The 26,326-nt window shown below is 45.2% G+C and overlaps 1 pseudogene; it reads left to right on the forward strand.

Annotated features, from left to right (window-relative positions):
* The first annotated feature begins 2,443 nt into the window (after window positions 1-2,443).
* LOC114862755 (regulator of G-protein signaling 3-like) lies at window positions 2,444-25,023 on the forward strand (annotated as a pseudogene).
* Window positions 25,024-26,326: the final 1,303 nt, after the last annotated feature.

The raw sequence follows: 26,326 nt of genomic DNA on the forward strand, positions 1-26,326 counted from the left end.
TTAAGTCCTTACAAAAATAAAAGCAGAACTAGACCCGGATCGTGACACACCAAGGTTCCTCACAATCTGAAGCTAATGTTATGCCATCCAGGGTGGCTATCTGACTCTAGTTGGAGTGTCTCTCTCTGATTTTTAGGCCCAACAATAAGAATTTCAGTTTTATCTGAATTTAGTTGAAGGAAGTTTTGGGACATCCAGGATTTAATGTCTTTTAAACAACCCTGAATTTTGACTAGTTGATCTGTTTCATTTGGTTCCAAGGATATATATAAATGAGTATCATCTGCGTGACAATGAAAATGAATAGAATGCTTTCTAATAATCTCACCTAGGGGAGACATGTATAGGCTAAACAAAATTGGACCAAGCACAGAACCCTGTGGTACTCCATAGCTAACCCTTGTGCATGTGGAGAATTTCTCATTAACATGAACAAACTGGAATCTGTTCAACAAATAGGATTTAAACCATCCCAATGCTGTTCCTTTAATCACGATTTTATGTTCTAGTGTCTGTAATAAGATGTAGAATAAAAGGACAGAAACTAGACCTATTGTCTGAAGCTAATAGAAGATCATTAGTGACTCTAACCAGAGCTGTTTCTGTGCTATGATGTTTTCTAAATCCTGACTGAAAATCTTCGTACAGGTTATTCCCACTCAGGTGGTCAGATAATTATTTAGCCACGATTTTTTCAAGAATCTTGGAAATAAAGGGTAAATTTGAAATGGGCCTATAGTTGGCTAGTTCTCCAGCGTCCAGGGTTGGTTTTTTCAATAGAGGTTCGACCGCAGCCTTAAAAGCCTGTGGTACATAGCCTAAATGTAAAGATTGGTTGATTTGATTTAATATGGACGAGCTGATTAAAGGTAGAACTTCTTTGAGTAATCTGGTTGGGATTGGATCTAAACGACAAGTGGACGACTTGGAAGAGTTGATTATTGAGGTTAACTCCATATGAGTTATGGGGAAGAAGCTGTCAAGGTGAGACAGAGGATTTGGTATATCTAAAGTTGATGGATCTAGACAGTGCTTTCTGTCATTTAGAAAAGGTCGCTGCTGAATGTTTTTTCTAATGGTGATAGTTTTATTAGTCACGTAGTTCATAAAGTCATTGCTGCTGAGATTTAAGGGGATAGTAGACTTAACACAGCTACGATTCAGCCTGGCTACAGTGCTGAAAAGGAACCTGGGGTTGTTTTTGTTTTCCTCAATTAGGGAGGAATAATATGTTTTTCTAGCAGCACATTTTCATATTTTATTAGACTGTCCTTCCATGCAGGGGCGGCACGGTGGTGCGGTGGGTAGCACTGTCGCCTCACAGCAAGCACAGCAAGCACAGCTTCTCTCCATTGCCCGTAGGTGTGAGTGTGTGTGTGAATGGTTGTCTGTCTATGTGTTGCCCTGCGATGGACTGGCGACCTGTCCAGGATGTACCCTGCCTCTCGCCCGTAGCCGGCTGGGATAGGCTCCAGCACCCCCGTGACCCCACACTAGGGAGTAAGCGGTTAAGAAAATGGATGGATGGATAGATGGATGTCTTTCCATGCAATGCAGTTTACATTTATTTTGTTGGAACGCCACTGTCTTTCTAGTTGTCTGGTCCTGTGCTTTAGGGTGCAGATCTCTGAGTTATACCACGGAGCTAACCTCCTCTGATTCACTGTCTTCTTCTTCAGAGGACCCACTGTGTCTAACATTGTACGTAGAGGAGCTGCAGCATCATCTACAAGACAGTCAACCTGTTCATAAGGATTAAGGTGACCGTTTTCTGTGTATCTACAAGACAATGAGCAAAAGATGATGGAATCGTCTGCTTGAATCTGGCAAAAGCGTTGTCAGATAAACATCTGCTATACAGTAGTAACATTTCTTTCCAGCTACTGTAAGGTCAGTTATGCTAAATTCAAAAGTTAATAGGAAATGGTCAGATAACAGAGGGTTTTGGGGAAGAACTATTAAATTATCAATTTCAACCCTATATGTCATGACAAGATTGAGGGTATGGTTAAAGTGATGAGTGGGTTTATTTACCTGCTGTGTAAAACCAATAGTGTCTATTAAGGAGTTAAAAGCAGTGCTGAGACAGTTACTGTCAACATCTACATGAATGTTAAAGTCTCCTACTACAATGACTTTATCTGTGCTAAGAACTAAGTCAGATAAGAATTCAGAGAATTCAGTTAAGAACTCCATATATGGAGCAGGAGGACGGTAAACAATGCAAAACACAACTGGCTTCTGGGTTTTAGAGTCTGGGTGAGAAAGGCTCAGAGTGAGGCTCTCAAATGAGTTATAACTATGTTTAGGTTTTGTCAGGTTCTGGTTCTGTTTCCGGTTTTATTTTGTAAGGACTCTGTTCATCAGCCATATATTCATGTTTGGGGTTTCCATTTCCTGTTTTATTTTGGTAGTTTACCGGTTTCTGTTTCTGTTCTAGCTTCACTTCCGGTTTACGTCACGTCACAGCTGTTCCTGCTTCACCCGGTCATTTTCCACACCTGCACTTCATCAGTAATGATGCATTTAAGCACCACTTCTCACGCCAGCACCTCGCTAGATCGTTGATTCTCTGTTCTCACGTTCCAGCATTCTCTAACTCGGCTTGTTCTGTTATTGACCTAGTTCCGCACCTCTGACCATCGTTCTCGCCTAATCCTGACTGGCATTGTAAGTCTTCACCCCGTTGCTGATCCCTGCTTGTTTTTGGACCTGTCTAAGCCTGTCGATTTGTTTCTGAGATCTGAGCCCTTCTGTTATTGACCCACGCCTGTTACCGGACCCGGTTACGCTATTCCCTTGTGTGCTGCTAACCTGTGCCTGCTTGTGTATGACTTGGACCGTTTGTGACCTGGATTCCGTCATTAAATATTACTTTAATCGTACCTCCCGTCTGCTGCGTATGCATTGTGCATTTGGGTCCTTTCTCTGCCGTTCTCTGACAGGTTTAGGAGTAATTAATAAATCTGATTTATAAACTGCTGCTACTCCTCCACCTCTACCTGTACTTCTAGGAACATGATAGTTGATGTGACTCATTGGAGTCTACTCATTTAACAGTAACATATTCATCCTGCTGCAGCCAGGTTTCAGTGAGACAGAACAGATCTATGTGATGGTCACTTATCAAGTCATTTATTAAAAAGGATTTAGATGAGAGAGGTCTGATATTTAATAAACCACACTTTATTAGCTTACTGTTACTTTGTTCTGTAAGAGGAACTGTTTTGATGTTTATTAAATTCTGGTAAGTCACTCCTCTTTGATTTGTGTGTGACTTGTATAGTTTAGGTGGTCGGGGAGCAGACACAGTCTATGCGATAACTAAGACTAAGAGTGGGTGGCGGCTGTAGAGAACATGCAGAGAGGCGTGTAAGACTGCGACTCTGCGTCCTGGGCTGCGCTGTTACATAGGAAGGAAAAAGAAGTTAAAGACGTGTGTAATAGGTAAAGAAACAGAACAGATCTTCTTTCTAGAGACAAAATGAATCCAGATTTCTGCTGTGAAGACATTAACAATGTAAACTTATTCATAAACAAACAACTCTAAGCTATAAACAGAACCCCATGTTGTGATGGCTGCATTAACGTGCAGGAGGGGAGCCACGCTAGCTGTAAATATAAATTAAAGCTGCTCTTTCTCTCTGCCTGGGGGGGCATGGTTACCATGGTGATGAGAAGGTGTCCAGCAAACATGTGTCCCAAGTCTGTCCAAACCCCCCTATTCTACCTCTGTCTCCCTCTCTCTCCCTCTCTCTCATATCACACAGAGATCCGAAACTGGTTTGCCCCAGATGGATGAGCAGTGAGAGAGAGAGACAACCAGCAGAAGGAAAGAGAGGACTCAGGAGAAGCAGATTCATTTGCAGAAGCCCAGATCACCAGAAGTACTATTAGATGCAGTATCAGTAGTGCTTGTAGTTCATCAGCAGCTAGACCTGTTTTGGTTTTTAGGTTGTTGGTTATGAAGTTCTGAGGTTTGATTTCTTTTAACAACTTTAAAAGTTGGATCCAGTGTTAGTTGCAGGTTTCACTGGTCTCTTCTGATGACATTTGGGATGTTCTGGAAGAATGCAGTCTGGTCTTGGACTGATGATGATGATGACGGTGGGTATCTACTTGCAGCAGACCTCAGGAGAACTTCAGACTTAAATTCAGAGTGTGACACGACCCACTTCACCACCTCCCCCACTGGACCCAAAGCTTCTAGCAACCACAACCTGCCCTGCAGTCAGCCAAACACCGAGCATCGCCACTTGTCCAGAGATCCCAGCAGCTCCCAGCAGCTTATGGTACGTCCTGTTATCCTTTGTTTTTTTTGTTTTTTTTTTTGTTTGTTTTTTTTTTTCTTCTGTCCAGCAGTTTAGCAAGCTGCATATCTTACGCTGAATGACATATTGTGATGGACAGCTTTGCTTTAACAAGAGGAGTATATATATAATATATATATACAACACAGGGGTGCAACCAGCTGCTGAAACCAAGCAGATCTGTTAAGTAAACAATCGGAGCAAAATAAATAAGAAGCAGGGATGTACCTTAGGCTAACACATTCATAACTAAACAACTGTTGTACTGTGGTTTAATACTAATACCAATAATAGTGTTATGGTATGTGCACATACTCATACAAACATACATATCATATACATACATATGTGCATTGTTATACATATCCCATACAACTTAATCAAAGTCATGACATACAACACTACAATTTCCATATTCACACATTATTGATATTGGTAGTGATAAGTATCAGTAATACTTACAGTTGGATTTGGAAAGTGTCCCACTACAAGGTTAGTAAAGCTGTACCTTAACATTGTTCACCCAAAGGCTGAGGCAGACGTTTGTGCATGAACAATGCCACTTGTGGAAGCCAGGGTGATGTGAGGGGCTCGGCCACTACGCCCATCCAACAAGCAGAGGAAAGAATCCTAGCAGCCAGGGAGCCCACACACCTTCAGTTCCAGAAGGGCAGATGTTGCGACCCAAGCCGCCCACACAGAGCCCCCCAGGCAGAGCTCTGTTATCCTTTGTAATTATATGGCTTTATTGTCAGATTACCTAGAATCTGTTTTCCTGAACTGGACTTTACTACTTATCAAGTAAAACTCAAAGGAATTTGCACAAAGAACAGTTGTCACTGATTCATGTCTCAGTCTGTTGTGTTTTAGTGTTTTTCTCCAGAGTCATCAAAGATTCATGCGATGAATTATAGAACGAAGCAGCCTCCTCTCTTTACACAGTAAATCCTCGAATGTACTGCAGTGCTACTGTACTGACCCCGATTCTGAACCAGAACATGATGTTAGAAGAATCAGAATCTGAGTAACATTTACCTTTGTTTAAAATATCACTTTGACTTTAGTGAACCTCAGCAACATTTCCTGCATCCCTCACATTAATAAGAAATCCCACTGTTGCTGTGAAATAGTAATTAGTTACAAATAAAGACCTGCTGTCACAAACAGACAATGGAGGAAGGACCCAAATGCACAGCATCGACTTGAGTAAAACAATGGTTTAATAGGCAAGGTGAAGCAGGCAGATGTCATACACGTTGTAGGCATTGATCCGACAGGGAGTAGGCAAAGGCAAGGTCAAAAACAAAACGGTGGTCAAACTTACAGCACAGGACTGTCAGAGATTAGGCTAGAGGCAAGGTCGGCAACAAGACAGGGTCGAACACAATGACAAGAGTACTAGGAACGCTGAAATGCTGGTCAGGAACAACGCAGACAATCTGACAAGGTACTGGGGTGAGAGGTGGTGCTAGAAGACTAATTACTGATGACAGGCAGGTGATGTTAACAAGGCCTTGAAGTAAAGCTAGGTTAACTTGGTAAGGAGCTAAACAGGAAGTGGTGAAAAAATAAAACCCGACATGAGTGAAAACGTAACTAAGAAACATGAATTATGACACTTGCTGTATGTGGGATTTGTTGGGTTTAGTTGTGTAAGGTCTTAAACCTTACCTTGTAAAGTGCCTTGAAATAACTATGTTGTGATTTGGTGCTACATACATAAAACTGAATTGAAAAATTAATTTGAATTGAATAATCACCTGGCTGTGCTTACACAAACACAAAATCCTGATCTGCATTAATTGTTGGCCTCAGGTAGGCTGGATGCCCCCCCCCCGGGACCAGGAACACATTGACCTATGGGTGTCATATTTCTGCCCATTGAGGACCATAGGGTTTCTGTTGTGTTTTCTCTTGTATGAAGCTTCACCCAGAAGCATATTGGAGAAATGTAGGAACTGGAGAAACTGGAACACAGCGCAACTTGTACCGGAGAGTAACTAATTACTCTTTGGTACCAGGTTGTGACTGTTAACACGGGGAGGGGGAGGTAGGGATTGTGTGTGTGTGTCTGTACAGGAAGTGTGTGTCTTATCACGCGGATGCATCAGGTGTTGTTGTGAGTCCCGCTTCCTGCTATTATTCTCTCTACCATTCAGATCTCAGTCTCACACAGTAGTTCATGTGAATCAGTTAGACCTCAGTCTGTCCTAATGTGGATTAGATCTGGTTGTACATCTGGAATTTTGACATATGAATGTTTAAATGGATTTGAATTTTATGAACTAGTTCTATAGAGCTTGACGTGGAACTGTGGAATTTGTTTGGACCTGGATCTAGAACCCTTGTCCAGGTTTAGCCCTACAGTAGATCCACGTAGGCTGAGGGACTTGCAAGATTTCAACCAAGAACCCGATCTGTTGGTATGCACACAATCCATCGTCTCTGTCAAGTCTGCATCGAAGAGAATCTTTCTCAGGTCTGAGTGTGAATGGTTGGCAATTAATTTGTGATCTGAACATTGCCATAAGCTTCAATCCAGACCCTCCTAATTTGGGGTCAAAACAGTTTCAGGAAAGTAAATAAAAAACCTAAAAGTGCAAACGAGGTTCTGAAATATCAGAATGTTGTACTGTATAGTATAGTGTGTGTATAGTATTTGTGTAATATTGTTTAATATAATATATATATATATATATATAGAATGTAATGGCTGTCATTTTAAAGGGACAGTCCAACATTTCTGTGAAGACTCTTGTGCTTCTGGAACCAAACCAGTCCAGGTTCTTCAGAGAACAAGATTGATCATGTAAAGAAACGCAAACATTGCTGACATACCTTCCAGGTAAATCACGTCTCCCCAGGATCAGGACCTGTGTTTCTGCAGGACTTTTAATATCAGCTGTCAGTCTGCACAGACATTTACAAATTTTTTGTGGAGGGCAAACTCGACCTTTTCTTCCCTTTGCTGTTTACACAGTCATAAAAACCAGGATCGACACAGAACTGCAGTCTGCATGTGACATATTATTCAGACTCAGAGTAAAAATATTAACGTGTTCTTCTGTGTTTTGTGCAGGTGAACATTATTCGAGGAAAAGATGGGTTTGGCTTCACCATCTGTTCTGACTGTCCTGTCCGAGTCCAGGCCGTCGACCCAGGTGAGAAACTCAGTGAAATCAGAATTAGTTGATGTCTCTTATAGCAAGCAATATTAAATTCCTCACACAGTTTTACGTGCATGGTGCCAAAGTTTGTGGGAACTAAATCAGTCAGTGTGAGTGGGCTGGGTGTCTGCAGACTGACACCTGCCTGTCTGGGTTCTTTCTTTTCCACTGTGTTTACAGGTGGTCCAGCTCATCAGTCCGGACTCCATCAGGGAGACTCGGTCCTACAGTTGAATGGCCTTGCTGTGGAGACATGGAAGTGTGTGGACCTTGCCCACACAATCAGGTAGAAATTTAGAATAACTGAATCTAATGGTGATTAAGAAACAACAGAAACGAAGCAGACCCGGTAAACCGGATGAGCTGCAACTGAATGATTCTCTCAGTTTTATATGTGGAAAATAGAAGCATATTTAGCTACAGTATATGCGAACTTATATAAAGTATGGAAACCATAATGTTTAATTGAATAAGTTTAGAAATACATAATAAGAAGCACTTCAGCTCTCACTGCAGAATGTCAAACCATCAGCCATGATAAATGAAATGTTTTATCAGCTGGTTCCCTGTCAACATTACAACAGTCATTGTTTGCCCTTAGCCAGTTGTGTTTGAATTCTCCCTCTGCTACTGTAAATGTGCAGCGGAGATACGCAAGCCTGTAGCCTCTCCTCATAAGAACCTGTCATTTCAGGAGTTCATCTCGTATCGTCTTGGTTGTGAGGAGAGGGTTACCTAAGCTCTGGTCAGGATGCCCACCGGCTCATTGTAAGGTGAGCCTGAAGCCTCTTTCAGACATGTTTAAGGACCATGTAACAACTTAGGGGCCCTGCTCACACATCCGATGCAGGTGTGAAAGGGGCTGTACTAAACACATCTAACCTTTCCTAGACCATGGGCCAGAAGTTCCTGTCTCACCCCGTCTGCAGTAAACATGGAGAGGGTCAAGGTTTGGGAGTCCGCTTCATTTTGGAGGCCCTGGGATCTGTGTGGAAAGACAAGAGAGTGGAGGGGGATAAGATGGAGGGAGCCCAGATGACTGAGTACTCCTCTCACAGCACTACAATAAAGGGAACCCATGTGACATCAGATGGAGAGAATTACATCATTTTCTCACCTGTCAGTTCAGAACGGGTGAGGATTCACCGAAACGCAATGACATCTAAAACAAAATGACCACAGACAGAGCTTGCTTGCTTTGACTTTTGCTTTGAGTCATTGGACAGTTATTGATGATCTTGTTTGATTGGTAAAATAAGGTAGAACCACCTCTGGCTATACAGAGCCCAGATAGCTAAAACAATAAAGCAAATAACAATGGGATGCAAGATGCTAGCAGGCAGGGCATACATGGAACGCCATAACCAAGTGGCTGGCAGTGTACAGGAACATCTGTGCTGAGTACAGGCTGAAGGTCCCAAAACCCAAATGGGACACACCTCCAAAGGTGGTTGAGAATGACTGAGCTAAGATCCTGTGGGACTTCCAGATACAGACTGACAAACTGGTAATGGCCAACCAACCCGACATAGTAGTGGTGGACAAACAAGAAAACAAGGCTGTGATAGGTGTAGCATCCCAAGTCATAGCAACACCAGAAAGAAGGAGCACGAGAAAATCAAGAAGTACCAAGGTCTAAAACAAGAGATAGAGAAGATGTGGAAGGAGAGGGCACAAGTGATAGAAACACTAGGGGCTGTAACTCCCAAACTGGGAGAGTGGCTCCAGCAGATCCCAGGAACAACATCTGAGATCTCTGTTCAGAAGGACACAGGACCCTCAAGCTCCCAGGCATACACTCTATTCGCACCCTCCGCGGGTGGTCTCATCCACTTTCCAAGCTTGGGTCCTCTACCAGAGGCCAGGCAGCTTAAGGGTTCTGTGCAGTATCCTTGCTGTTCCTTTTCTGGACTGAGATGTTGGATGTATTTCCAGGGATCTGTTGTAGCCACTCCTCCAGTTTGGGGGTCACTGCCCCCAGTGCTCTGATCACCACAGGCACCACTGTGGCCTTCACCTTCCAAGCCTTCTCCAGTTCTTCTCTGAGCCCTTGGTATTTCTAGTTTCTCATGTTCCTTTTTTCTGATTTTGCCATTGCTTGGTATTGCCACATCCACCACTACAGCTTTCCTCTGTTCTTTATCCACCGCCACAATGTCTGGTTGGTTCGCCATTACCATTCTGTCTGTCTGTATCTGGAGGTCCCACGGGATCTTGGCTCGCTCGTTCTCTACCACCTTGGGAGGTGTTTCCCACTTTGACCTTTGGGTCTCCAGTCCATAGTCTGCGCAGATGTTCCTGTATACTGTTGGGGGACCTCATCTGTATAATCTGTTATTAACAGAATTATTATTAAGGTCCCACATGCTCAGACAAAGGAGGCACTGTGGCCTGCATGTAAAGTCCTCATCCTGATAGTAGTGAGTGAGAACAAAGAGATTTCAAATCTCAGCGCCAAAACCAGGCGCCAGGCTGGGGACTCATACTGTACCTGGCTCCCCCGCTGACATCCAACTCCCGCTGACACAAGCGACAAACGGAGGAGAAACTTGGACGTCAGCCATCCTGATTGGACCAAACAATAGGACGGGCGTGACCAAAAACACGGTTATAAAAGTCACCGTGGCCGAAGACTCGACCCTTGTTCTTTCCGACCCTGTCCCGTTTCCCCTTGTTCTCTGCGATCTCTCCTTCCTTTCTTCTCTCCGACTTCGTCCCGGACCCTTCTCTCCTCGCACACGAGACCATTGCAGACCTTTCTTCTCTCCATCCGCCTGGAGCCTCCACCGCAGCCAACAGCTGAACCAACGGAGACGTCGTCACAGAGAACGGGCCTGATCACCCATCTACTTCCAGCCACACGGCAGGAAACCGCCAGCTTAACCGCCTCACTCGCCGCCGCATCAGCTGATCACGACGCGATCACCGCGACGCACACCTGGACCGGACCGGACCGCAACAGCGCAAGCACGCACGCACGCAACGCCGGAGCTTCTCACCAGGATTGAGCAGTAAGGCAGAGGCATTCTTAAGTCTGAGCAGAGTAGAACTCTTAGGGTATCAGTAATTGTTTTATTGTTGTGTTGTCTCTTTTCCTGCACACACGATCTGATCACTGTGTATTTCCGCGATCACGTGACTGTAACGCTGTTACAGGTCTACGTGAATCTAAGAGGTGCATATTTAAGTGTTGTAATCTGTGATTTTACTAGCTTAAGCGCTTTAGTGTGTTACTGTGCAGTGCTCTGTTTCTTCTGCGACCACGCCAAGCGCACGTTTCAACCACTGCACGCTTCCGCGATCACGTGACTATATCTCAGAATATAGCCCCACGTGTTTGTGTGACCACAAGCCTTATCCACGCTAGCCCCACTTCACACTCCTTTACACGCTTCTTTCCCTGTGAGCGCCAGACACGCGCGCTCCATTCAAAGGGCTCACCGGCACACGCGCGCAGCTGTGCCACCTCACCACGCCCCTAAAGGGGGGTGCTCTCCTCCTCCTCCTCTTCTCTCTCTCTCTCTCTCTCTCTCTTTCTCTCTTTCTCTCTTTCTCTCTCTCTTTCTCTCTCTCACACACACCCCTCTTATCTCAGGTAACGCACATACAGAACGCCAGACGAACACACCATAAGATTAAGTTGTGATTTGCTGAGTTATTCAAGATAGTGTTGATAGAGTTAATGTTAATTGTATAATAAAGCGTTCATAATTTAATTGGTCGTTGTCTGTGATTATTTGTATATGGTTTTGCAGCACTAGTGAATTGAGTCGGCTATGGTACGAAGTTCATCCTTCAACTAACTTATATAATACAAATGAGACTGTATTGGCTATTCCAAATCGGTTATTGGTCCCTGGAAACAGGGTGGTGCCCCGTAAACTAAGTAATTATTAATTCAATTAATAATTATTAAATCAATAATAAGTGTTTCACTTACCAAACTATAGACATTCGTCATATAGTTATATATATTTAAGCTAATAACCAAGATTTGTGAATCTAAATTATAAACATAATTGGTATCTCCAATCAGGAGCTATAAATCCAATTATTATAATTTGTGCTCCTCGCATATCCCCAACAATACTATACCAGCCACTTGGTTATAGCATTCCATGTATGCTTTCCCTGCCAGCATCTTACACACTGCAGTTGTTATTATTATTATTATTATTATTGGTAGATCTGGGCCTCTATGGCTCTGGTGATCAGGGCCTGCTCCTGTGCAACCAGGATGAGTGCCTCTGTGCTGTCCTTCAGCCCAGCCCTTTCAAGCCATTGGTAGGATTTGTTGAGATCAGCCACTTCAGTTATGTTCCGGTGGTACATCCCGTGCAAGGGCTTGTCCTCCCATGATGGTCCCTCCTCCAGCATCTCATCCTCTGTTCTCCACTGCCTGAGACATTCACTCAGCATGTCATCTGTTGGGGCCTTATCCTTATGTACTTATGGATCTTGGATGTTTCATCCTGGATAGTGGCTCTCACGCTTAATATTCCTCGGCCTCCTTCCTTGCGGCTAGCGTACAGTCTCAGGGTGCTGGATTTGGGTCAGGACTCAGAGCTGTGTCTGTGATGGGCAGCTGCGGATCAAACCATCCTGCCTGTATCCAGTCCCTGGTCCAACCATCCTGCCTGTGCTCTGTTGTTGCTTGTTTTTTTGTTGCTGTGCTTTTCTCTCCCTCTCTATCCCCTCACCCCAACCGGTCAAGGCAGTTGGCCTTGAAGTTTTTTCAGACAGAACTGAAAAGTTTACTTTTTTATTGTTCATAAACATTGCATTAGTAACACAAATCGTTACACCTTATATAACAGCACACAGCTGGCTCTTATATTATGACATTATTTGCAGTGAAATAGATTTCATGGTTGCAAAGAGAAGTCGTTTGGATGTAGCTATGTCATTTTCCAGAACACCCCCAGAAAACAGGCGTGGGTTGCAAAAGGTATATGTATCGTTGCCAGTGTTGGTTTTGATAACACTCTGAGATGAGATGTTCTCCATCTGCTCTGTTTTCCAGCTCTTGCAGTCAGTATATCACGATGGGACCAGGACCATTGGTGAGACTTGTTCTGCGCATATGTCCTCTAGTATGAGGGTTGAATGCTAACGGTAACTACCTGCATTATCTGTGTCTAGGGCACCTGTACCAGACTTACCCCAGGAGAACTCAGAAGTTCATCCCAGACTTTAGACATGGCTCCAGCTCTACCAATGCCCTGTCCCCACCAGTACCACCCAATAACTACAGTAACTACCAGAACTGCACTATCGTTCAATCACACCTAGCGTGCTCCGTGTACGGAACCTACATTAATCTGGCACCCAAGACACTCATCTTCCCCATCTTTGTCCAGGTTAGACTCTGCCAATGGCCTCTGCTGGTCTTTGAACCAAACAGCCTTTCCTGTATTCAGGTCAGAACCATTTCAGGATAGAATCACTGAAACTAGACACTGAAGACAATGTTGTCTAGGAATGTTAATGTTAGAACCAATGGAGCTTTAATTTTGCATTAGAATCTGAATATTATTCCTCAAACTCACATTATCATTGTTTTTCTGTTTATCTGAATAAACCTGCTGTTCTTTGATTATTTCTAGCCTTTGGATCTTTGCAGCCCCAGCAGAACCCTGTTGATGTCGGAAGAAATGATCCTACACCAGTCTGACCTGCTGCCTGCCAAGGTAGTGCAAACACTACCTTAAATATGATAGTAGCATTACCATTTCTACAAATACTGGTGGGAGGTTGTAGTCTTTGCTTTGCCACTACCACAGATGTTACTACATCCAGTACCACTGTACTTAGCCGGTTTAATTATGTTTTACACTAGCATCAGAAAAAAAATAGGATTAGCATCAGGACATGGAGAATGAACCTGATCTTGGAGGACAAGGTGACCTCTGAGAACTGAGGGGTCTGATTCTGTGAATATACTGAGAATTGGTTTCAATTTTCTAGGAAACCTTGAGATGAGATGTTGGGATGTGTCAGAGTCAGAACCTATGAAAACCTCCATCCATCCATCCATTTTCATCCGCTTATCCGGGGCCGGGTCGCGGGGGCAGCAGAGAGTTCTAAGCAGAGAGTTCCAGACTTCCCTCTCCCCGGACACTTCCTCCAGCTCTTCCGGTGGGACCCCAAGACGTTCCCAGGCCAGCCGAGAGACGTAGTCTCTCCAGCGAGTCCTAGGTCTTCCTCGGGGCCTCCTACCGGTGGGACATGCCCGGAACACCTCCCCAGGGAGGCGTCCAGGAGGCATCCGAACTAGATGCCCGAGCCACCTCAGCTGGCTCCTCTCGATGTGGAGGAGCAGCGACTCTACTCCGAGCTCCTCCCGGGTGACAGAGCTCCTCACCTTATCTCTAAGGGAGCGCCCAGCCACCCTGCGGAGGAAGCTCATTTCAGCCGCATGTATCCGTGACCTTGCCCTTTCGGTCATGACCATAGGTGAGGGTAGGAACGTAGATTGACCTGTAAATTGAGAGCTTTGCCTTTCGGCTCAGCTCCCTCTTCACCACGACGGACCGATACACCGACCGGATTACTGCAGCCGCCGCACCGATCCGTCTGTCAAACTCACGCTCCTTCCTTCCCTCACTCGTGAACAAGACCCCAAGATACTTAAACTCCTCCACTTGGGGCAGGAACTCTTCTCCAACCTGGAGAGAGCAAACCACCTTTTTCCGGTCGAGAACCATGGCCTCAGATTTGGAGGAACTGATTCTCATCCCAGCCGCTTCACACTCAGCTGCAAACCGCACCAGCGCACGCTGGAGGTCCTGGCCTGATGAAGCCAACAGGACAACATCATCTGCAAAAAGCAGAGATGCTATCCTGTAGTCCCCAAACTAGACCCCCTCCGGCCCCTGGCTGCACCTAGAAATTCTGTCCATAAAAATAATGAACAGAACCGGTGACAAAGGGCAGCCCTGCCGAAGTTTAACATGCACCGGGAACAGGTCTGACTTATTGCTGGCAATGCGAACCAAGCTCCTGCTCCGGTTGTACAGAGACCGAACAGCCCTTAGCAAAGGGCCCTGGACTCCATACTCCCGGAGCAACCCCCACAGGATGTCACGAGGGACGCGGTCGAATGCCTTCTCCAGATCCACAAAGCACATGTAGACTGGTTGGGCAAACTCCCACAAACCCTCAAGCACCCTGCTGAGGGTATAAAGCTGGTCCAGCGTTCCACGACCAGGCCGAAAACCCCATTGTTCCTCCTGTATCCGAGGTTCGACTATCGGCCGAATTCTCCTCTCCAGTACCCTGGCATAGACTTTCCCAGGGAGGCGGAGAAGTGTAATCCCCCTATAGTTGGAACACACTCTCCTGTCCCCCTTTTTGTAAAGAGGGACAACCCACCCGGTTGTCCAGTCCAGAGGAACTGTCCCCCTCCTCCACGCGATGTTGCAGAGGCGTGTCACCCAAGACAGCCCCACAACATCCAGAGACTTGAGGTACTCAGGACGGATCTTATCCACCCCCGCTGCTCTGCCACCGAGGAGCTTACTAACTACCTCAGGGACCTCAGCCTGGGTGATGGGCGAGTCCGCCCCTGAGTCCCATGCCTCTGCTTCCTCAGCAGAAGGCATGTCGAAGGGGTTGAGGAGATCCTCAAAGTACTCCTTCCACCGTCCGATAACATCCCCAGTTGAGGTCAACAGCTCCCCACCTCCACTGAAAACAGAGTTGGTAAAGAACTGCTTCCCCCTCCTGAGGCGCCGGACTGTTTGCCAGAATCTCTTTGAGGCCGAGCGATAGTCCTCCTCTATGGCCTCCCCAAACTCCTCCCAAGCCCGAGTTTTTGCCTCCGCAACGGCACGGGCTGCAGCACGCTTGGCCTGCCGGTACCCATCAGCTGCCTCAGGAGTCCTACAGGTCAACCATACCTGGTAGGACTCCTTCTTCAGCTTGATGGCGTCCCTTACCTCTGGCGTCCACGGTTCGGGGATTACCACCACGACAGGCACTGGAGACCCTGCGTCCACAGCTCTGAACGGCCGCGTTGACAATGGAGACGGAGAACATGGTCCACTCGGACTCTATGTCTCCCACCTCCCTCAGAATCTGGTCGAAGCTCTCCCGGAGGTGTGAGTTAAAGGTTTTGGGCCTGCCAAGTCGTTCCAGCCTCCTTCTCTGCCAGCGGATCCTACTCACCACCAGGTGGTGATCAGTTGACAGCTCAGCCCCTCTCTTCACCCGAGTGTCCAAAACATATGGCCGAAGGTCAGGTGAAACGACTACAAAGTCTATCATCGACCTCCGGCCTAGGGTGTCCTGGTGCCATGTGCACCGACGGTCAGCCTTATGTTCTAACATGGTGTTTGTTATGGCCAAACTGTGCTTAGTACAGAAGTCCAATAACATAACACCATTCGGGTTCAGATCAGGGAGGCCGTTCCTCCCAATCACGCCTCTCCAGGTATCACTGTCGTTACCTACGTGGGCATTGAAATCTCCCAGAAGAACGATAGGGTCCCCAGTTGGAGCGCTTTCCAACACTCCCTCCAGAGACCCCAAGAAGGCCAGGTACTCCACACTACCATTTGGCCTGTAAGCACAAATGACAGTGAGTGACCTATCCCCCACCCGAAGGCGCAGGGAAGCGACCCTCTCGTCCATCGGGGAAAACTCCAACACATGGCGACTAAGCTGGGGAGCTATGAGCAAGCCCACACCAGCCCGCCGCTTCTCACCGCAGGCAACTCCAGAGTAGAAGAGGGTCCAGCCCCTCTCAAGGAGTTGGGTTCCAGAGCCCAGGCTGTGTGTGGAGGTGAGCCCGACTATTTCTAGCTGGTACCACTCAACCTCCTGCACAAGCTCAGGCTCCTTTCCTCCCAGTGACGTGACATTCCATGTCCCAATAGCCAGATTGGTTATCCAGGGATTGGGTCGCCTAGGCTCCCGCCTTCGACTGCTGCCCAATCCACTTTGCACCGGCCCCCTACGGTTCCTCCTGCGGATGGTGGGTGCACTTGAGGACCATTGAACAATCCAGGTTAAATGAAGAATACCTAAAACAGATGTAAGGCAAAACATAAGATATTAATTGCAGGATTACTAGACCATGTAATGGAATTTTTTTCCATTATATGGTCCAGTACGGCCATGATCGATTGCAACAACAGAATAAGCTGATGACTTGTACAGTATATGGAGGTACATGATAAAAAAAGGTAAAAGTGCTGAAGTTCATGAACAAATAAAAGTGATGAAGACATCAGACCTTCTTATTGTGGTCTTGTTTCAGGCCTAAGTCGCTCATTTTCAGAGGGTTCTCTGCTGCAGGAACCTCAATCCCCCCGGTTCCTGTCCGACAGCACCATTCACATTCACAGACTCACACAAGCTGTGGCTTTTGATTTTGACACAAGGTCAAAGCCAGACACAAGACCTCCTTCACCCCACACCCTGAGGAAACAACTAACCAGAAAGGGGGGGTCTCTGCACCAAATGCTGTTGTTTCTCTGTGGCACCAAGGTATTGAAAGCAGCAGAGTCATGTTTAGTCTAGTAAAAAGCATGGGGGTCAATGAATGAAGTCTGATCCACCAAGAAGCACAAAACTGGTTTAAGAAGACAATATGAAGGAAAACATCTCTGGTTCATTAGTGAGGAACAGCAGCAACCGACTATCTGTTGTTGTTTTTTTAGGATCCCAGGTCCAGTAATCTTCAGCTGAGAATGAAGTCCAAGAGTCTGTATGTAACAACACATTTACTGTGGTATTGTTTGCATCTTCTGTTTCCAACGTATCTTTGTGTCTTTAGAGCCACAGATGTTCAGAGTCGAATGTGGTTCCTACAAAGACGTAAAAAGAATTCCTTCTTCCATAGCAACAACTTGGAGAAAGCTTTGAGAAACCACAGGTACTAACAAAGAAAACCAGGTCAGATGCATTAGACTGAAGATTTTAACTGCTTTCCTTTTTTTCCTTTTGTTCTGTCCAGCAGTTTAACAAGCAGCATATATTACGCTTAATGCCATATTGTGATGGACAGCTTGTCTTTAACAAGAGGGGTATATATAAAATATATATACTCTTCTTGATTAATGGTTTATTTAATGTTTTATTTAGCTAATCCTAAATGTGTGATGTTGCTGTGTTGGTGGACAGTTTCTGCTTTGGCGTGTGTGTGCGGGAGGGCGGGTGGGGGTGCAACCTGCTGCTGAAACCAAGCAAATCTGTTAAGTAAACAATCGGTGCAAAATAAAAAAGCAGGGATGTACCTTAGGCTAACACATTCATAACTAAACAACTGTTGTAGCGGACAGGCTCAGGGGGTGATCACGTGATCATAAATTGTCACAAGGTCACATGGTACCGATGGTGGTAATGACTTAAAGTGTTTGCCAGTTTGTAGTAAGCGGGAGATGGGGAAGGCCTATTTTCATTGACCGCTGTATTATACCGACACAATATGTTACTCTGGGGTCTACTGTATGACTTATTTGGATGTCATTATTAATGGTTGAAAGAATAAACGAAATACAAATATATTGAACCCAAGTCTGTCAATATTTGTACGGAGCGCGTCGGACAAGCTTCCCAAAATCAGCCACTTGGCGACTCTGGAAATATTGAAGCCTGGGAGAGTTGCCAACATTGTCAATGAAACAGGTAGCCGTTGTTGGACATGGATTTTAAATAGTCAGTAGATGCAGCTAAACGGCGAACAAAGTCACTCTACGAGAGTACGCAAATAAGGATTACGGCAGGAGCTGGAGTGGGATTACGGTGAATCTGGGGATTTATTGCTGAGATCAACTGGTGACATATTAAGAACTCCGGTTGATGTTTGTCGCTCGGTTACGATAAGTGGATCACAAGCCTGTTCGGCTGCTGGGGACACGAGAATGCCGACGCTTTGCATGAATCTCTGCTGTCTTTAATTTCATCTGACGTAAGAGATGAGCAAAATACATGGATTTTGAGCAACGCTAAATATAACAGAGGATTTATTAAGGATGTTGAAATAGGGCTTTCTGAACTTGATAAACTTTCAAATCGGCCTGTACAGTTGACTAAAGACACAGGGCAATCACAGAGCACATCACTGCATCAGAATCTTCAGCATGATGATATCCAGGATGATGTTTTGCCCTTGGACAGCGTATCCTATATAGGTAGTTGTCAAGCTCGACTACTTTATCAACTTCATCTGTAAGGCTTAGAGTAGAAGCTGAGATGGCTGCCTTGTTGGCACGGCAACAGATGCTTAAAGAAAAACATACTCTAGAGCAGCAGGAAGAGCTATTAAGAAGAAGGAAGAAGCAACTTCAGCTTGAAGTTGATATAGCTGCAGCCGCTGCTAAAGTGAATGTGTTGAGGGCCGGGTCTACTGTACGGACCCTTGTCTCACGGAGGTCGAACGAAATGGAATCATATTTTAAAGCAGGGGGAAAACAAAAAATGTAGAGGCCTGCATGCCACAGCAATTTAATGTGAACACAAAGGGAAAGGTGACTGCTGAGAAAACACAGCTCAAGATAGAAACACAACAAGATGACTATCTAACTATTAACGAGAACTCACACTTGCTGTCTATTTTGGGGAAACAGAACAAACTAACTGGCAGTGAGGAAAGGCTGCTGGATCAACATACTAAAGACAGGAATCCAAATTTTTGATGGTAACCCTTTGCATTTCCATGCCTTTATGCGTTCGTTTAAGCAGGTGATAGAAGCAAAGACCAGAGATGCTGATGATTGCCTGCACTATCTTGCACAGTACACCAGGGGCAGCCTTACAAACTTGTTAAGAGCTGTCAGCATATGGCTGAAGGTGTTGGATATGCAAGGGCAAAGACCCTTTTTTATGAGCATTTTGGAAATGAACACATGATTGCAGCTGCTTATTTGGACAAGGTACATACTTGGCCATCAATTAGGTCTGAAGATGGAAGAGCTCTCTCTGAACACTCCCGTCAATATGCTTGCTGTGATAAAAAGGCAACCATATAAGCTGAAGGATAAGTGGCGAACAGTGGCATGTGACATTCAGGAGAAACAGCACCGCAGAGCGACGTTTACTATTACTGTCATAATTCTTGAACATCAGGTTAAGATTGCTACAGATCCTATTTATGGAAATCTTTGTCATAACCCAGCAACTGTAGTTAAGGACTGTGACAGTGGAAACAAACATTTTGCTCGTCCAAGGGTTAAAGGAAGCAGCTTTGGTTACTGCTCTGGAGAGGAAGATTTGGCCAGAGTCATATGATGGTCTCATCGGTTTATGCTTGTTTTGTGAAGGTGGACATGCACTGCAGCAATGTGATCAGCTTGGCAAGGCACCACACAATGACAAACTTTCTTTCTTCAAAAGAAGCGGCCTCTGTTTTGGCTGCTTGTGTGTTGGGCACATCAGTAAGCAATGTAAACAACAAGAAATCTGTGGTTCTAGACTTCCAAGTGTTCTTCATATTTATCGTAAGGAGAAGGATGACGTTAAAGCTGTCACTAAGACAGGGGGTGATCCTGCTACTGTCCAGACAAGTGGTCTTACTGGGGCCGGTGTCCAGGATTGTAAACTTGCCATTTTACCAGTTAAAGTGAAATCGAAGAAGGGTCAGCTGATTGTGAAGACGTACGCCTTCTTGGATCCAGGGAGTTCAGCATCCTGCTGTACATCCAGCCTCATGGTTAGATTTAATCTCACAGGAAGGAAGATAAGGATTCTCCTGTGTACTATGGGACAGGAAAAAGTGGTGAACAGGTGTATCGTTCCTGACCTCAAAGTAGCCGGATTGCACAGCAATGTCTACTGTGGAATGCCTGATCTTTTTACTGCAAAATGCCTGTCAATATACATAATATTCCAAGACAACAGGACCTGGATGAGTGGCCATATTTGAAACATGTCCCTTTGCCCGAGATAGATGCGCAAGTGGAGCCTTTTGCAACTAAGACAGTGCTTGGTTGGACTGTGAATGGGCCACTTGGGAGGGAATCAGGATATTCATTAACAGTTACTGCTAATAGGATTTCTTCTGTTATGCTTGATGAGTTTTGGAAGCAACAGTTTAAGATGGACTTCCCTGAAAACAGCCATAATGAACAACTCGGGCCCTTAAGAGAGGATGCCAAGTCCCTAAAGTTGGTTCTGGCAGCGGTTCTACGTGAGGCCACTATAGCATTGCCTTACCATTGAAAGATCGAAATATCTTTGTGAAGATCGATCTATCTATCTAAAAAAAACAACTTCCTTCTCACCCCACGTGGGTGGTCTCATCCACTTTCCAAGCTTGAGGGTTCTGCACAGTATCCTTGCTGTTCCTAGGACTGCACTTTTCTGGACTGAGATGTCGGATGTTATTCCAGGGATCTGTTGTAGCCACTCCTCCAAATTGGGGGTCACTGCCCCCAGTGCTCCGATCACCACAGGCACCACTGTGGCCTTCACCTTCCAAGCCTTCTCCAGTTCTTCTCTGAGCCCTTGGTATTTCTCTAGTTTCTCATGTTCCTTTTTCCTGATGTTGCCATCGCTTGGTATTGCAACATCCACCACCACGGCTTTCCTCTGTTCTTTATCCACCGCCACAATGTCTGGTTGGTTCGCCATTACCAATCTGTCTGTCTGTATCTGGAAGTCCCACAGGATCTTGGCTCGCTCGTTCTCTACCACCCTGGGAAGTGTTTCCTACTTTGACCTTGGGGTTTCCAGTCCATACTCCGCGCAGATGTTCCTGCATACTATGCCAGCCACTTGGTTATGGCGTTCCATGTATGCTTTCCCTGCCAGCATCTTACACCCTGCAGTTATGTGCTGGATCGTCTCAGGGGCCTCTTTGCACAGTTTACACCTTGGGTCTTAACTGGTGTGGTAGATCTAGGCCTCTATGGCTCTGGTGCTCAGGGCCTGCTCCTGTGCAGCCAGGATGAGTGCCTCTGTGCTATCCTTCAGCCCAGCTCTTTCAAGCCATTGGTAGGATTTGTTGAGATCAGCCACTTCAGTTATGTTCCGGTGGTACATCCCGTGCAAGGGCTTGTCCTCCCATGATGGTCCCTCATCCAGCATCTCATCCTCTGTTCTCCACTGCCTGAGACATTCACTCAGCACGTCATCTGTCGGAGCCTTATCCTTGATGTACTTATGGATCTTGGATGTTTCATCCTGGATAGTGGCTCTCACGCTCACTAGTCCTCGGCCTCCTTCTTTGCGGCTAGAGTACAGTCACAGGGTGCTGGATTTGGGGTGGGACCCTCCATGCATGGTGAGGAGCTTTCGTGTCTTAACATCCGTGGTCTGTATCTCTTCCTTTGGCCACCTTATTATTCCCGCAGGGTATCTGATCACTGGCAGGGCGTAGCTGTTTATTGCCTGGGATTTGTTCTTGCCATTGAGCTGGCTTCTTAGGACTTGCCTTACTCGTTGGAGGTATTTGGCTGTTGCCGCATTCCTTGTTGCCTGTTCAAGGTTGCCATTCGCCTGTGGTATTCCAAGGTACTTGTAACTGTCCTCAATGTCTGCTATTGTTCCTTCTGGGAGTGAGACCCCTTCTGTGTGGATAACCTTGCCTCTCTTTGGCCCTGTTCCGGAGTCGGTATCCATAGCCAGTCTTGTTTATTATTTGGCTGAGGGGGTTCAGACCTATGCAGAACAGCAGTGTGGACAGTGCATCTTCTTGGTATATGCCACATTTGATGGATACTTGGGCAAGTGGCTTCCCATTGGCTTAAAGGGTGGTTCTCCACAACCTTATCGAGTTTGCAATGAAGGCCCTTAGAGTCCTATTGATGTTGTACAGCTCCAAGCATTCAGTGATCCATGTGTGTGGCATTGAGTCATAGGCTTTCTTGTAGTCGATTGGTGTTTGGCTCCTCTGGTATCCTTACCAATGCCCTTCTGTGCTTCGCTCATGTATTGACCCATGTGCCCACTTATCTTAGCTGCGATGATGCCCGACATGAGCTTCCATGTTGTGGAGAGACATGTTATTGCCCGGTAGTTGGATGGGACTGTACCCTTTGAGGGATCCTTCATTATCAGGATTGTTTGCCCTTCAGTTAGACAATCAAGGTGGGTACCATCCCTTAGCAGCTGGTTCATTTGTGCTGCCAGGCGCTCATGGGTTGCAGTGAGCTTCTTTAGCCAGTAGGCGTGGATCATGTCAGGGCCAGGTGCTGTCCAGTTTTTCATACCTGAGACTCTTTGTTGGATGTCTGCCACTGTGATAATCACTGGATTCTGTTCAGGGAGGTTGCTGTGGTCTTCCCTCAGATCCACCAGCCACTGTGCATCACTGTACTCTCAATGGCAGGGTAATAACAGCAGAGCTGGAAACTGAACAGTACTGGAAAGGGAGGCGTCACACAACACTTTCGCAGGTTGTGTTGCGAACAGCCGGTTTATTCATCTGGCTTCGTTGTCTCTGGTGTATCTCTTTAGGTGGCTGGCCAAGGCTTGTATCCTTTGCTTGGCAGTTTCAAGTGCTTCAGGTATGGGCATCTGACTGTACCGCTTGAGCATCGGTCTTTTCATTGCACCCCTCTGGGCCTCTGTCATTTGGCTCACTTGCCTCCGAGCTGCCTTGATTTTTGCCTCCAACCTTCGTTTCCATTGTGGCTATTGTTTCTCATGGCTCCCATGGTTGCACTTATAGCCAAGCCCCTCTAGGATGACTGATGCTGAAGCGTATATTGGTTCATTGGTTTCTGTGATGGTTGTGGTAGGGATCGCTCTCAATGCTGCATTCACAGACTTTCTGATGGTACTTCACTTAGTCGTTGTAGTGGGGTTCGGGGTTGCCTGTTGAATCTCGCCATGAGATCTCGCTGCCTCGCTCAGCGTATCTGTGCTCATTAAGACTTCGTTCCCAATTTCCGGTTGTGGAGATGGTGAAACCTCCCCTCTGACCTGGCGTCCTGGCTCCCGTAGCATTTGTGTTGTACCTCGTCAATCTCAAGTTGTGATAGCAGTTGCCGTTTGTGTGGGTTTCTCCATTCCCATTCGCCGCACATTCTTTTCATGTAAGCCCTCTGACTAGGGTTAGTAGCCCACTTCTCGCCAAGGTTCTCTGGTTCCCCAACACCGGGCGACGTCTGAGCCGGTATCTCATGTGGCTAGTCATTATGAGGTAGGCGGTAGCTTGAAGGGTCTTGCCCAAGGACCCACACTGGATGCTTATTCGAACCGGGGACCACCCGTATACAAGTCCTGCGAGTTTACCGATTGAGCTATTCAGTGACTTTTTAGAGCATATACTGACTAACCTGTTTCAGAGATTTCAAGTATTCTCACTTTGGAGATCTCTGTGCGTTTGTTTTGGTGAGCACTCAAGTGTGATTACCGTGCTCATGCCAGACAAAACCAACCACACCAAGTGGGAAAACAAACTTGAATCCTATTACATCGAACTAAATCCTGTAGGTGTGAAAGCACACCACATATACACTATAATATGCCCTTCAACAAACATATATGTATGACTTTTCACTACAGTTTCAGCAGTGTTTTGTGGGCTCCAGTTAGTTTTGGCATTTGCTCCATTTGGTTAACATCTAACATCTTTAGTTTGTTTTGGCACTGTCCTCTTGGTTCTGGTTTGTTCTTTTGTGTGTGTTGTGGTTTTCAGACCATCTGTAGCTGAGGCACTGAGCTGGGCAGAGAGTCTGGAAGCTTTACTAAGCAACCAGTGTAAGTCAAATCACTTCCCATGTGTGTAATTGCCTGTTGAGTTGGAGCCTACTGTACAATGACATTGTACTTGCTGCTCTCTGCTCATTGCTCAGATGGCATTACAGTGTTCCGTCACTTTCTGAGGTCTGAGTTCAGTGAGGAAAACCTGGACTTTTGGTTGGCTGTGGAGAAGTTAAAGCAAACACGCCCTCTAAGCAAGATGGGATCCAGAACTGAAAAAATCTACGCTGACTTTATTTCCACCTCTGCAGTGAGACAGGTATGTCTGTCTTCCTGCTCTGTAACTGTGGTTCTGAAGTCATGTGATCCCACAGTTTTCTGTCTACAGGTCAACGTGGACTCCTGTCAGAAAGGCGACCAATCAAAGTCTCAGACTAGGGGTCCACCCTGCGTCCTTCCAGCTGGCCCAGGAACAGGTGTTTGGACTGATGGAGACGAACAGTTACCCACGATTCTTGAAGTCCCACCTCTACACACAGCTGACCAATCAGAGTACAGCTAAGTCTGTGTTGGTCAGTGAGTGATCAGAGGTTGACATCTGTCCCATCACTTGTATAATTAACAATAAATAGAAAAGAATAAAAACCTAAACCCAATGATTTCTTCAAGTACCTGAGCTTTGTTTGAAGGAAACATAACCCAGATCTATTTAATATTTCTCAAATCAGTACAGCCTGAGTGAAATTAGGAGATAGAGAACAACATAACAATAAATACAAAATGTTTGTTTACTTTCTGCATCCACAGAGATCCACCTGCCTGAGGCTATTCAAGCTGAACTTCCAGCTTTTACCGTTTAGTTCTTCGTATCCACAAAATCAGGACACCAACACAATGACTTCGCTTTTATCCTTTGTGTTATGGCTGTAGAATAAATGTATGACGAACTCTGACCTAAGTATCCATTTCTGTGTGTGTGTGTTTTATCTACAGAGATGCATATGTTTGTATTATAACACTTTTCAGATAAAAACACTCGATTATCATTGAAATATTTAAATTGATATGATGAGTTGCTTAAATTGTGTCTCACCTATGTGTAGTTAATTACTTTAAAAGCAATTATTGAACTAGTTAGTGGGAGAGCTGAACAGCTCTCACACTATTGATATCTTCGGTCTTTATTATTCTTTTTATTTCACCCGTTTTTCGGTCGCTTTCATCGTCTCAACGCTTCATTGTAGAATCGTCGTTCAACTTTCTAAACGTGTGTCGTCTTTAGGAGATGGGGGCTATTACTTTTCACGTTTTCAGCTTTTCAACTTTTAACGTTTCTCAACTTTTTCCGTCGTTTTTTTATAATGGTCGTCTATGGGAATCATCGTTCAACTTTTTATCAACTTCCTTCTTTTCATCAGCGTCTATCATCGTCATACTTTGGCGTAGAAACGTCATTTCAACTTCAAAAGCATCTTTCAACTTTATCAGTGTCAATCAGCGTCCTCGTATCTTCTATACTTTTCAACTTGTGAGCGTTTAAATTTAGTGTGGTTTTTTTTTGTTACAGTTTCAGCTTTTCCATTAGTGTGTATTGCGTCAGAGTGTGTGATGTCACAGCCACAGTGCGAGGCTGAGCTTTTTAAAGACAGAGCTTCTGTCTTTAACTCATCACATACAGCCACAATTTTTACTCTATCAACGTAATTATTTCACTAAATCTTAGTCATACTTGTCTTCTTTCTAATGATGTGTCTGGCTATACCATCAGACCTATACTTTAGTCGCTATCAACCTCAAAGCGCAGAGAGATCCCGAAATTCTCCCATAGACCCTAATGATGATTTTCGGTAGACGTCTGGTGAGAAAAACAAGAGTAGACGTATTTTGAAATTGCGACTGTGGCTACAAACTTTAGTCCTCAAACATAAAATTAACTCCACATGTTCAGGGAAGCCTTGGGATTCATAGTAGTAGTAGTAGTAATTAAGCACACACTTCCACTAAATCCTTTTAAAATAAAAGCACCAAGCCAAATGATTAGCTTTAATAGCAATATTTCTGCTTTTAGATGGGTAATTATGATTATTTAAAGATAGATTAACAGTTTAGTAATTACCCACAGATGCTTCCTCTACATCTTTTCAAAATAAAAGCACTAATGCAATTTATTAGCTTTAACTGCACTGTTTTTGCCTTTTAATGGGTAATTATGATTATTTAAAGACTAAATGACAGTTACGCTATTACCCCCACACA

This window comes from Betta splendens, chromosome 9, assembly GCF_900634795.4.
Source record: "Betta splendens chromosome 9, fBetSpl5.4, whole genome shotgun sequence".
Taxonomy (NCBI): Eukaryota; Metazoa; Chordata; class Actinopteri; order Anabantiformes; family Osphronemidae; genus Betta; species Betta splendens.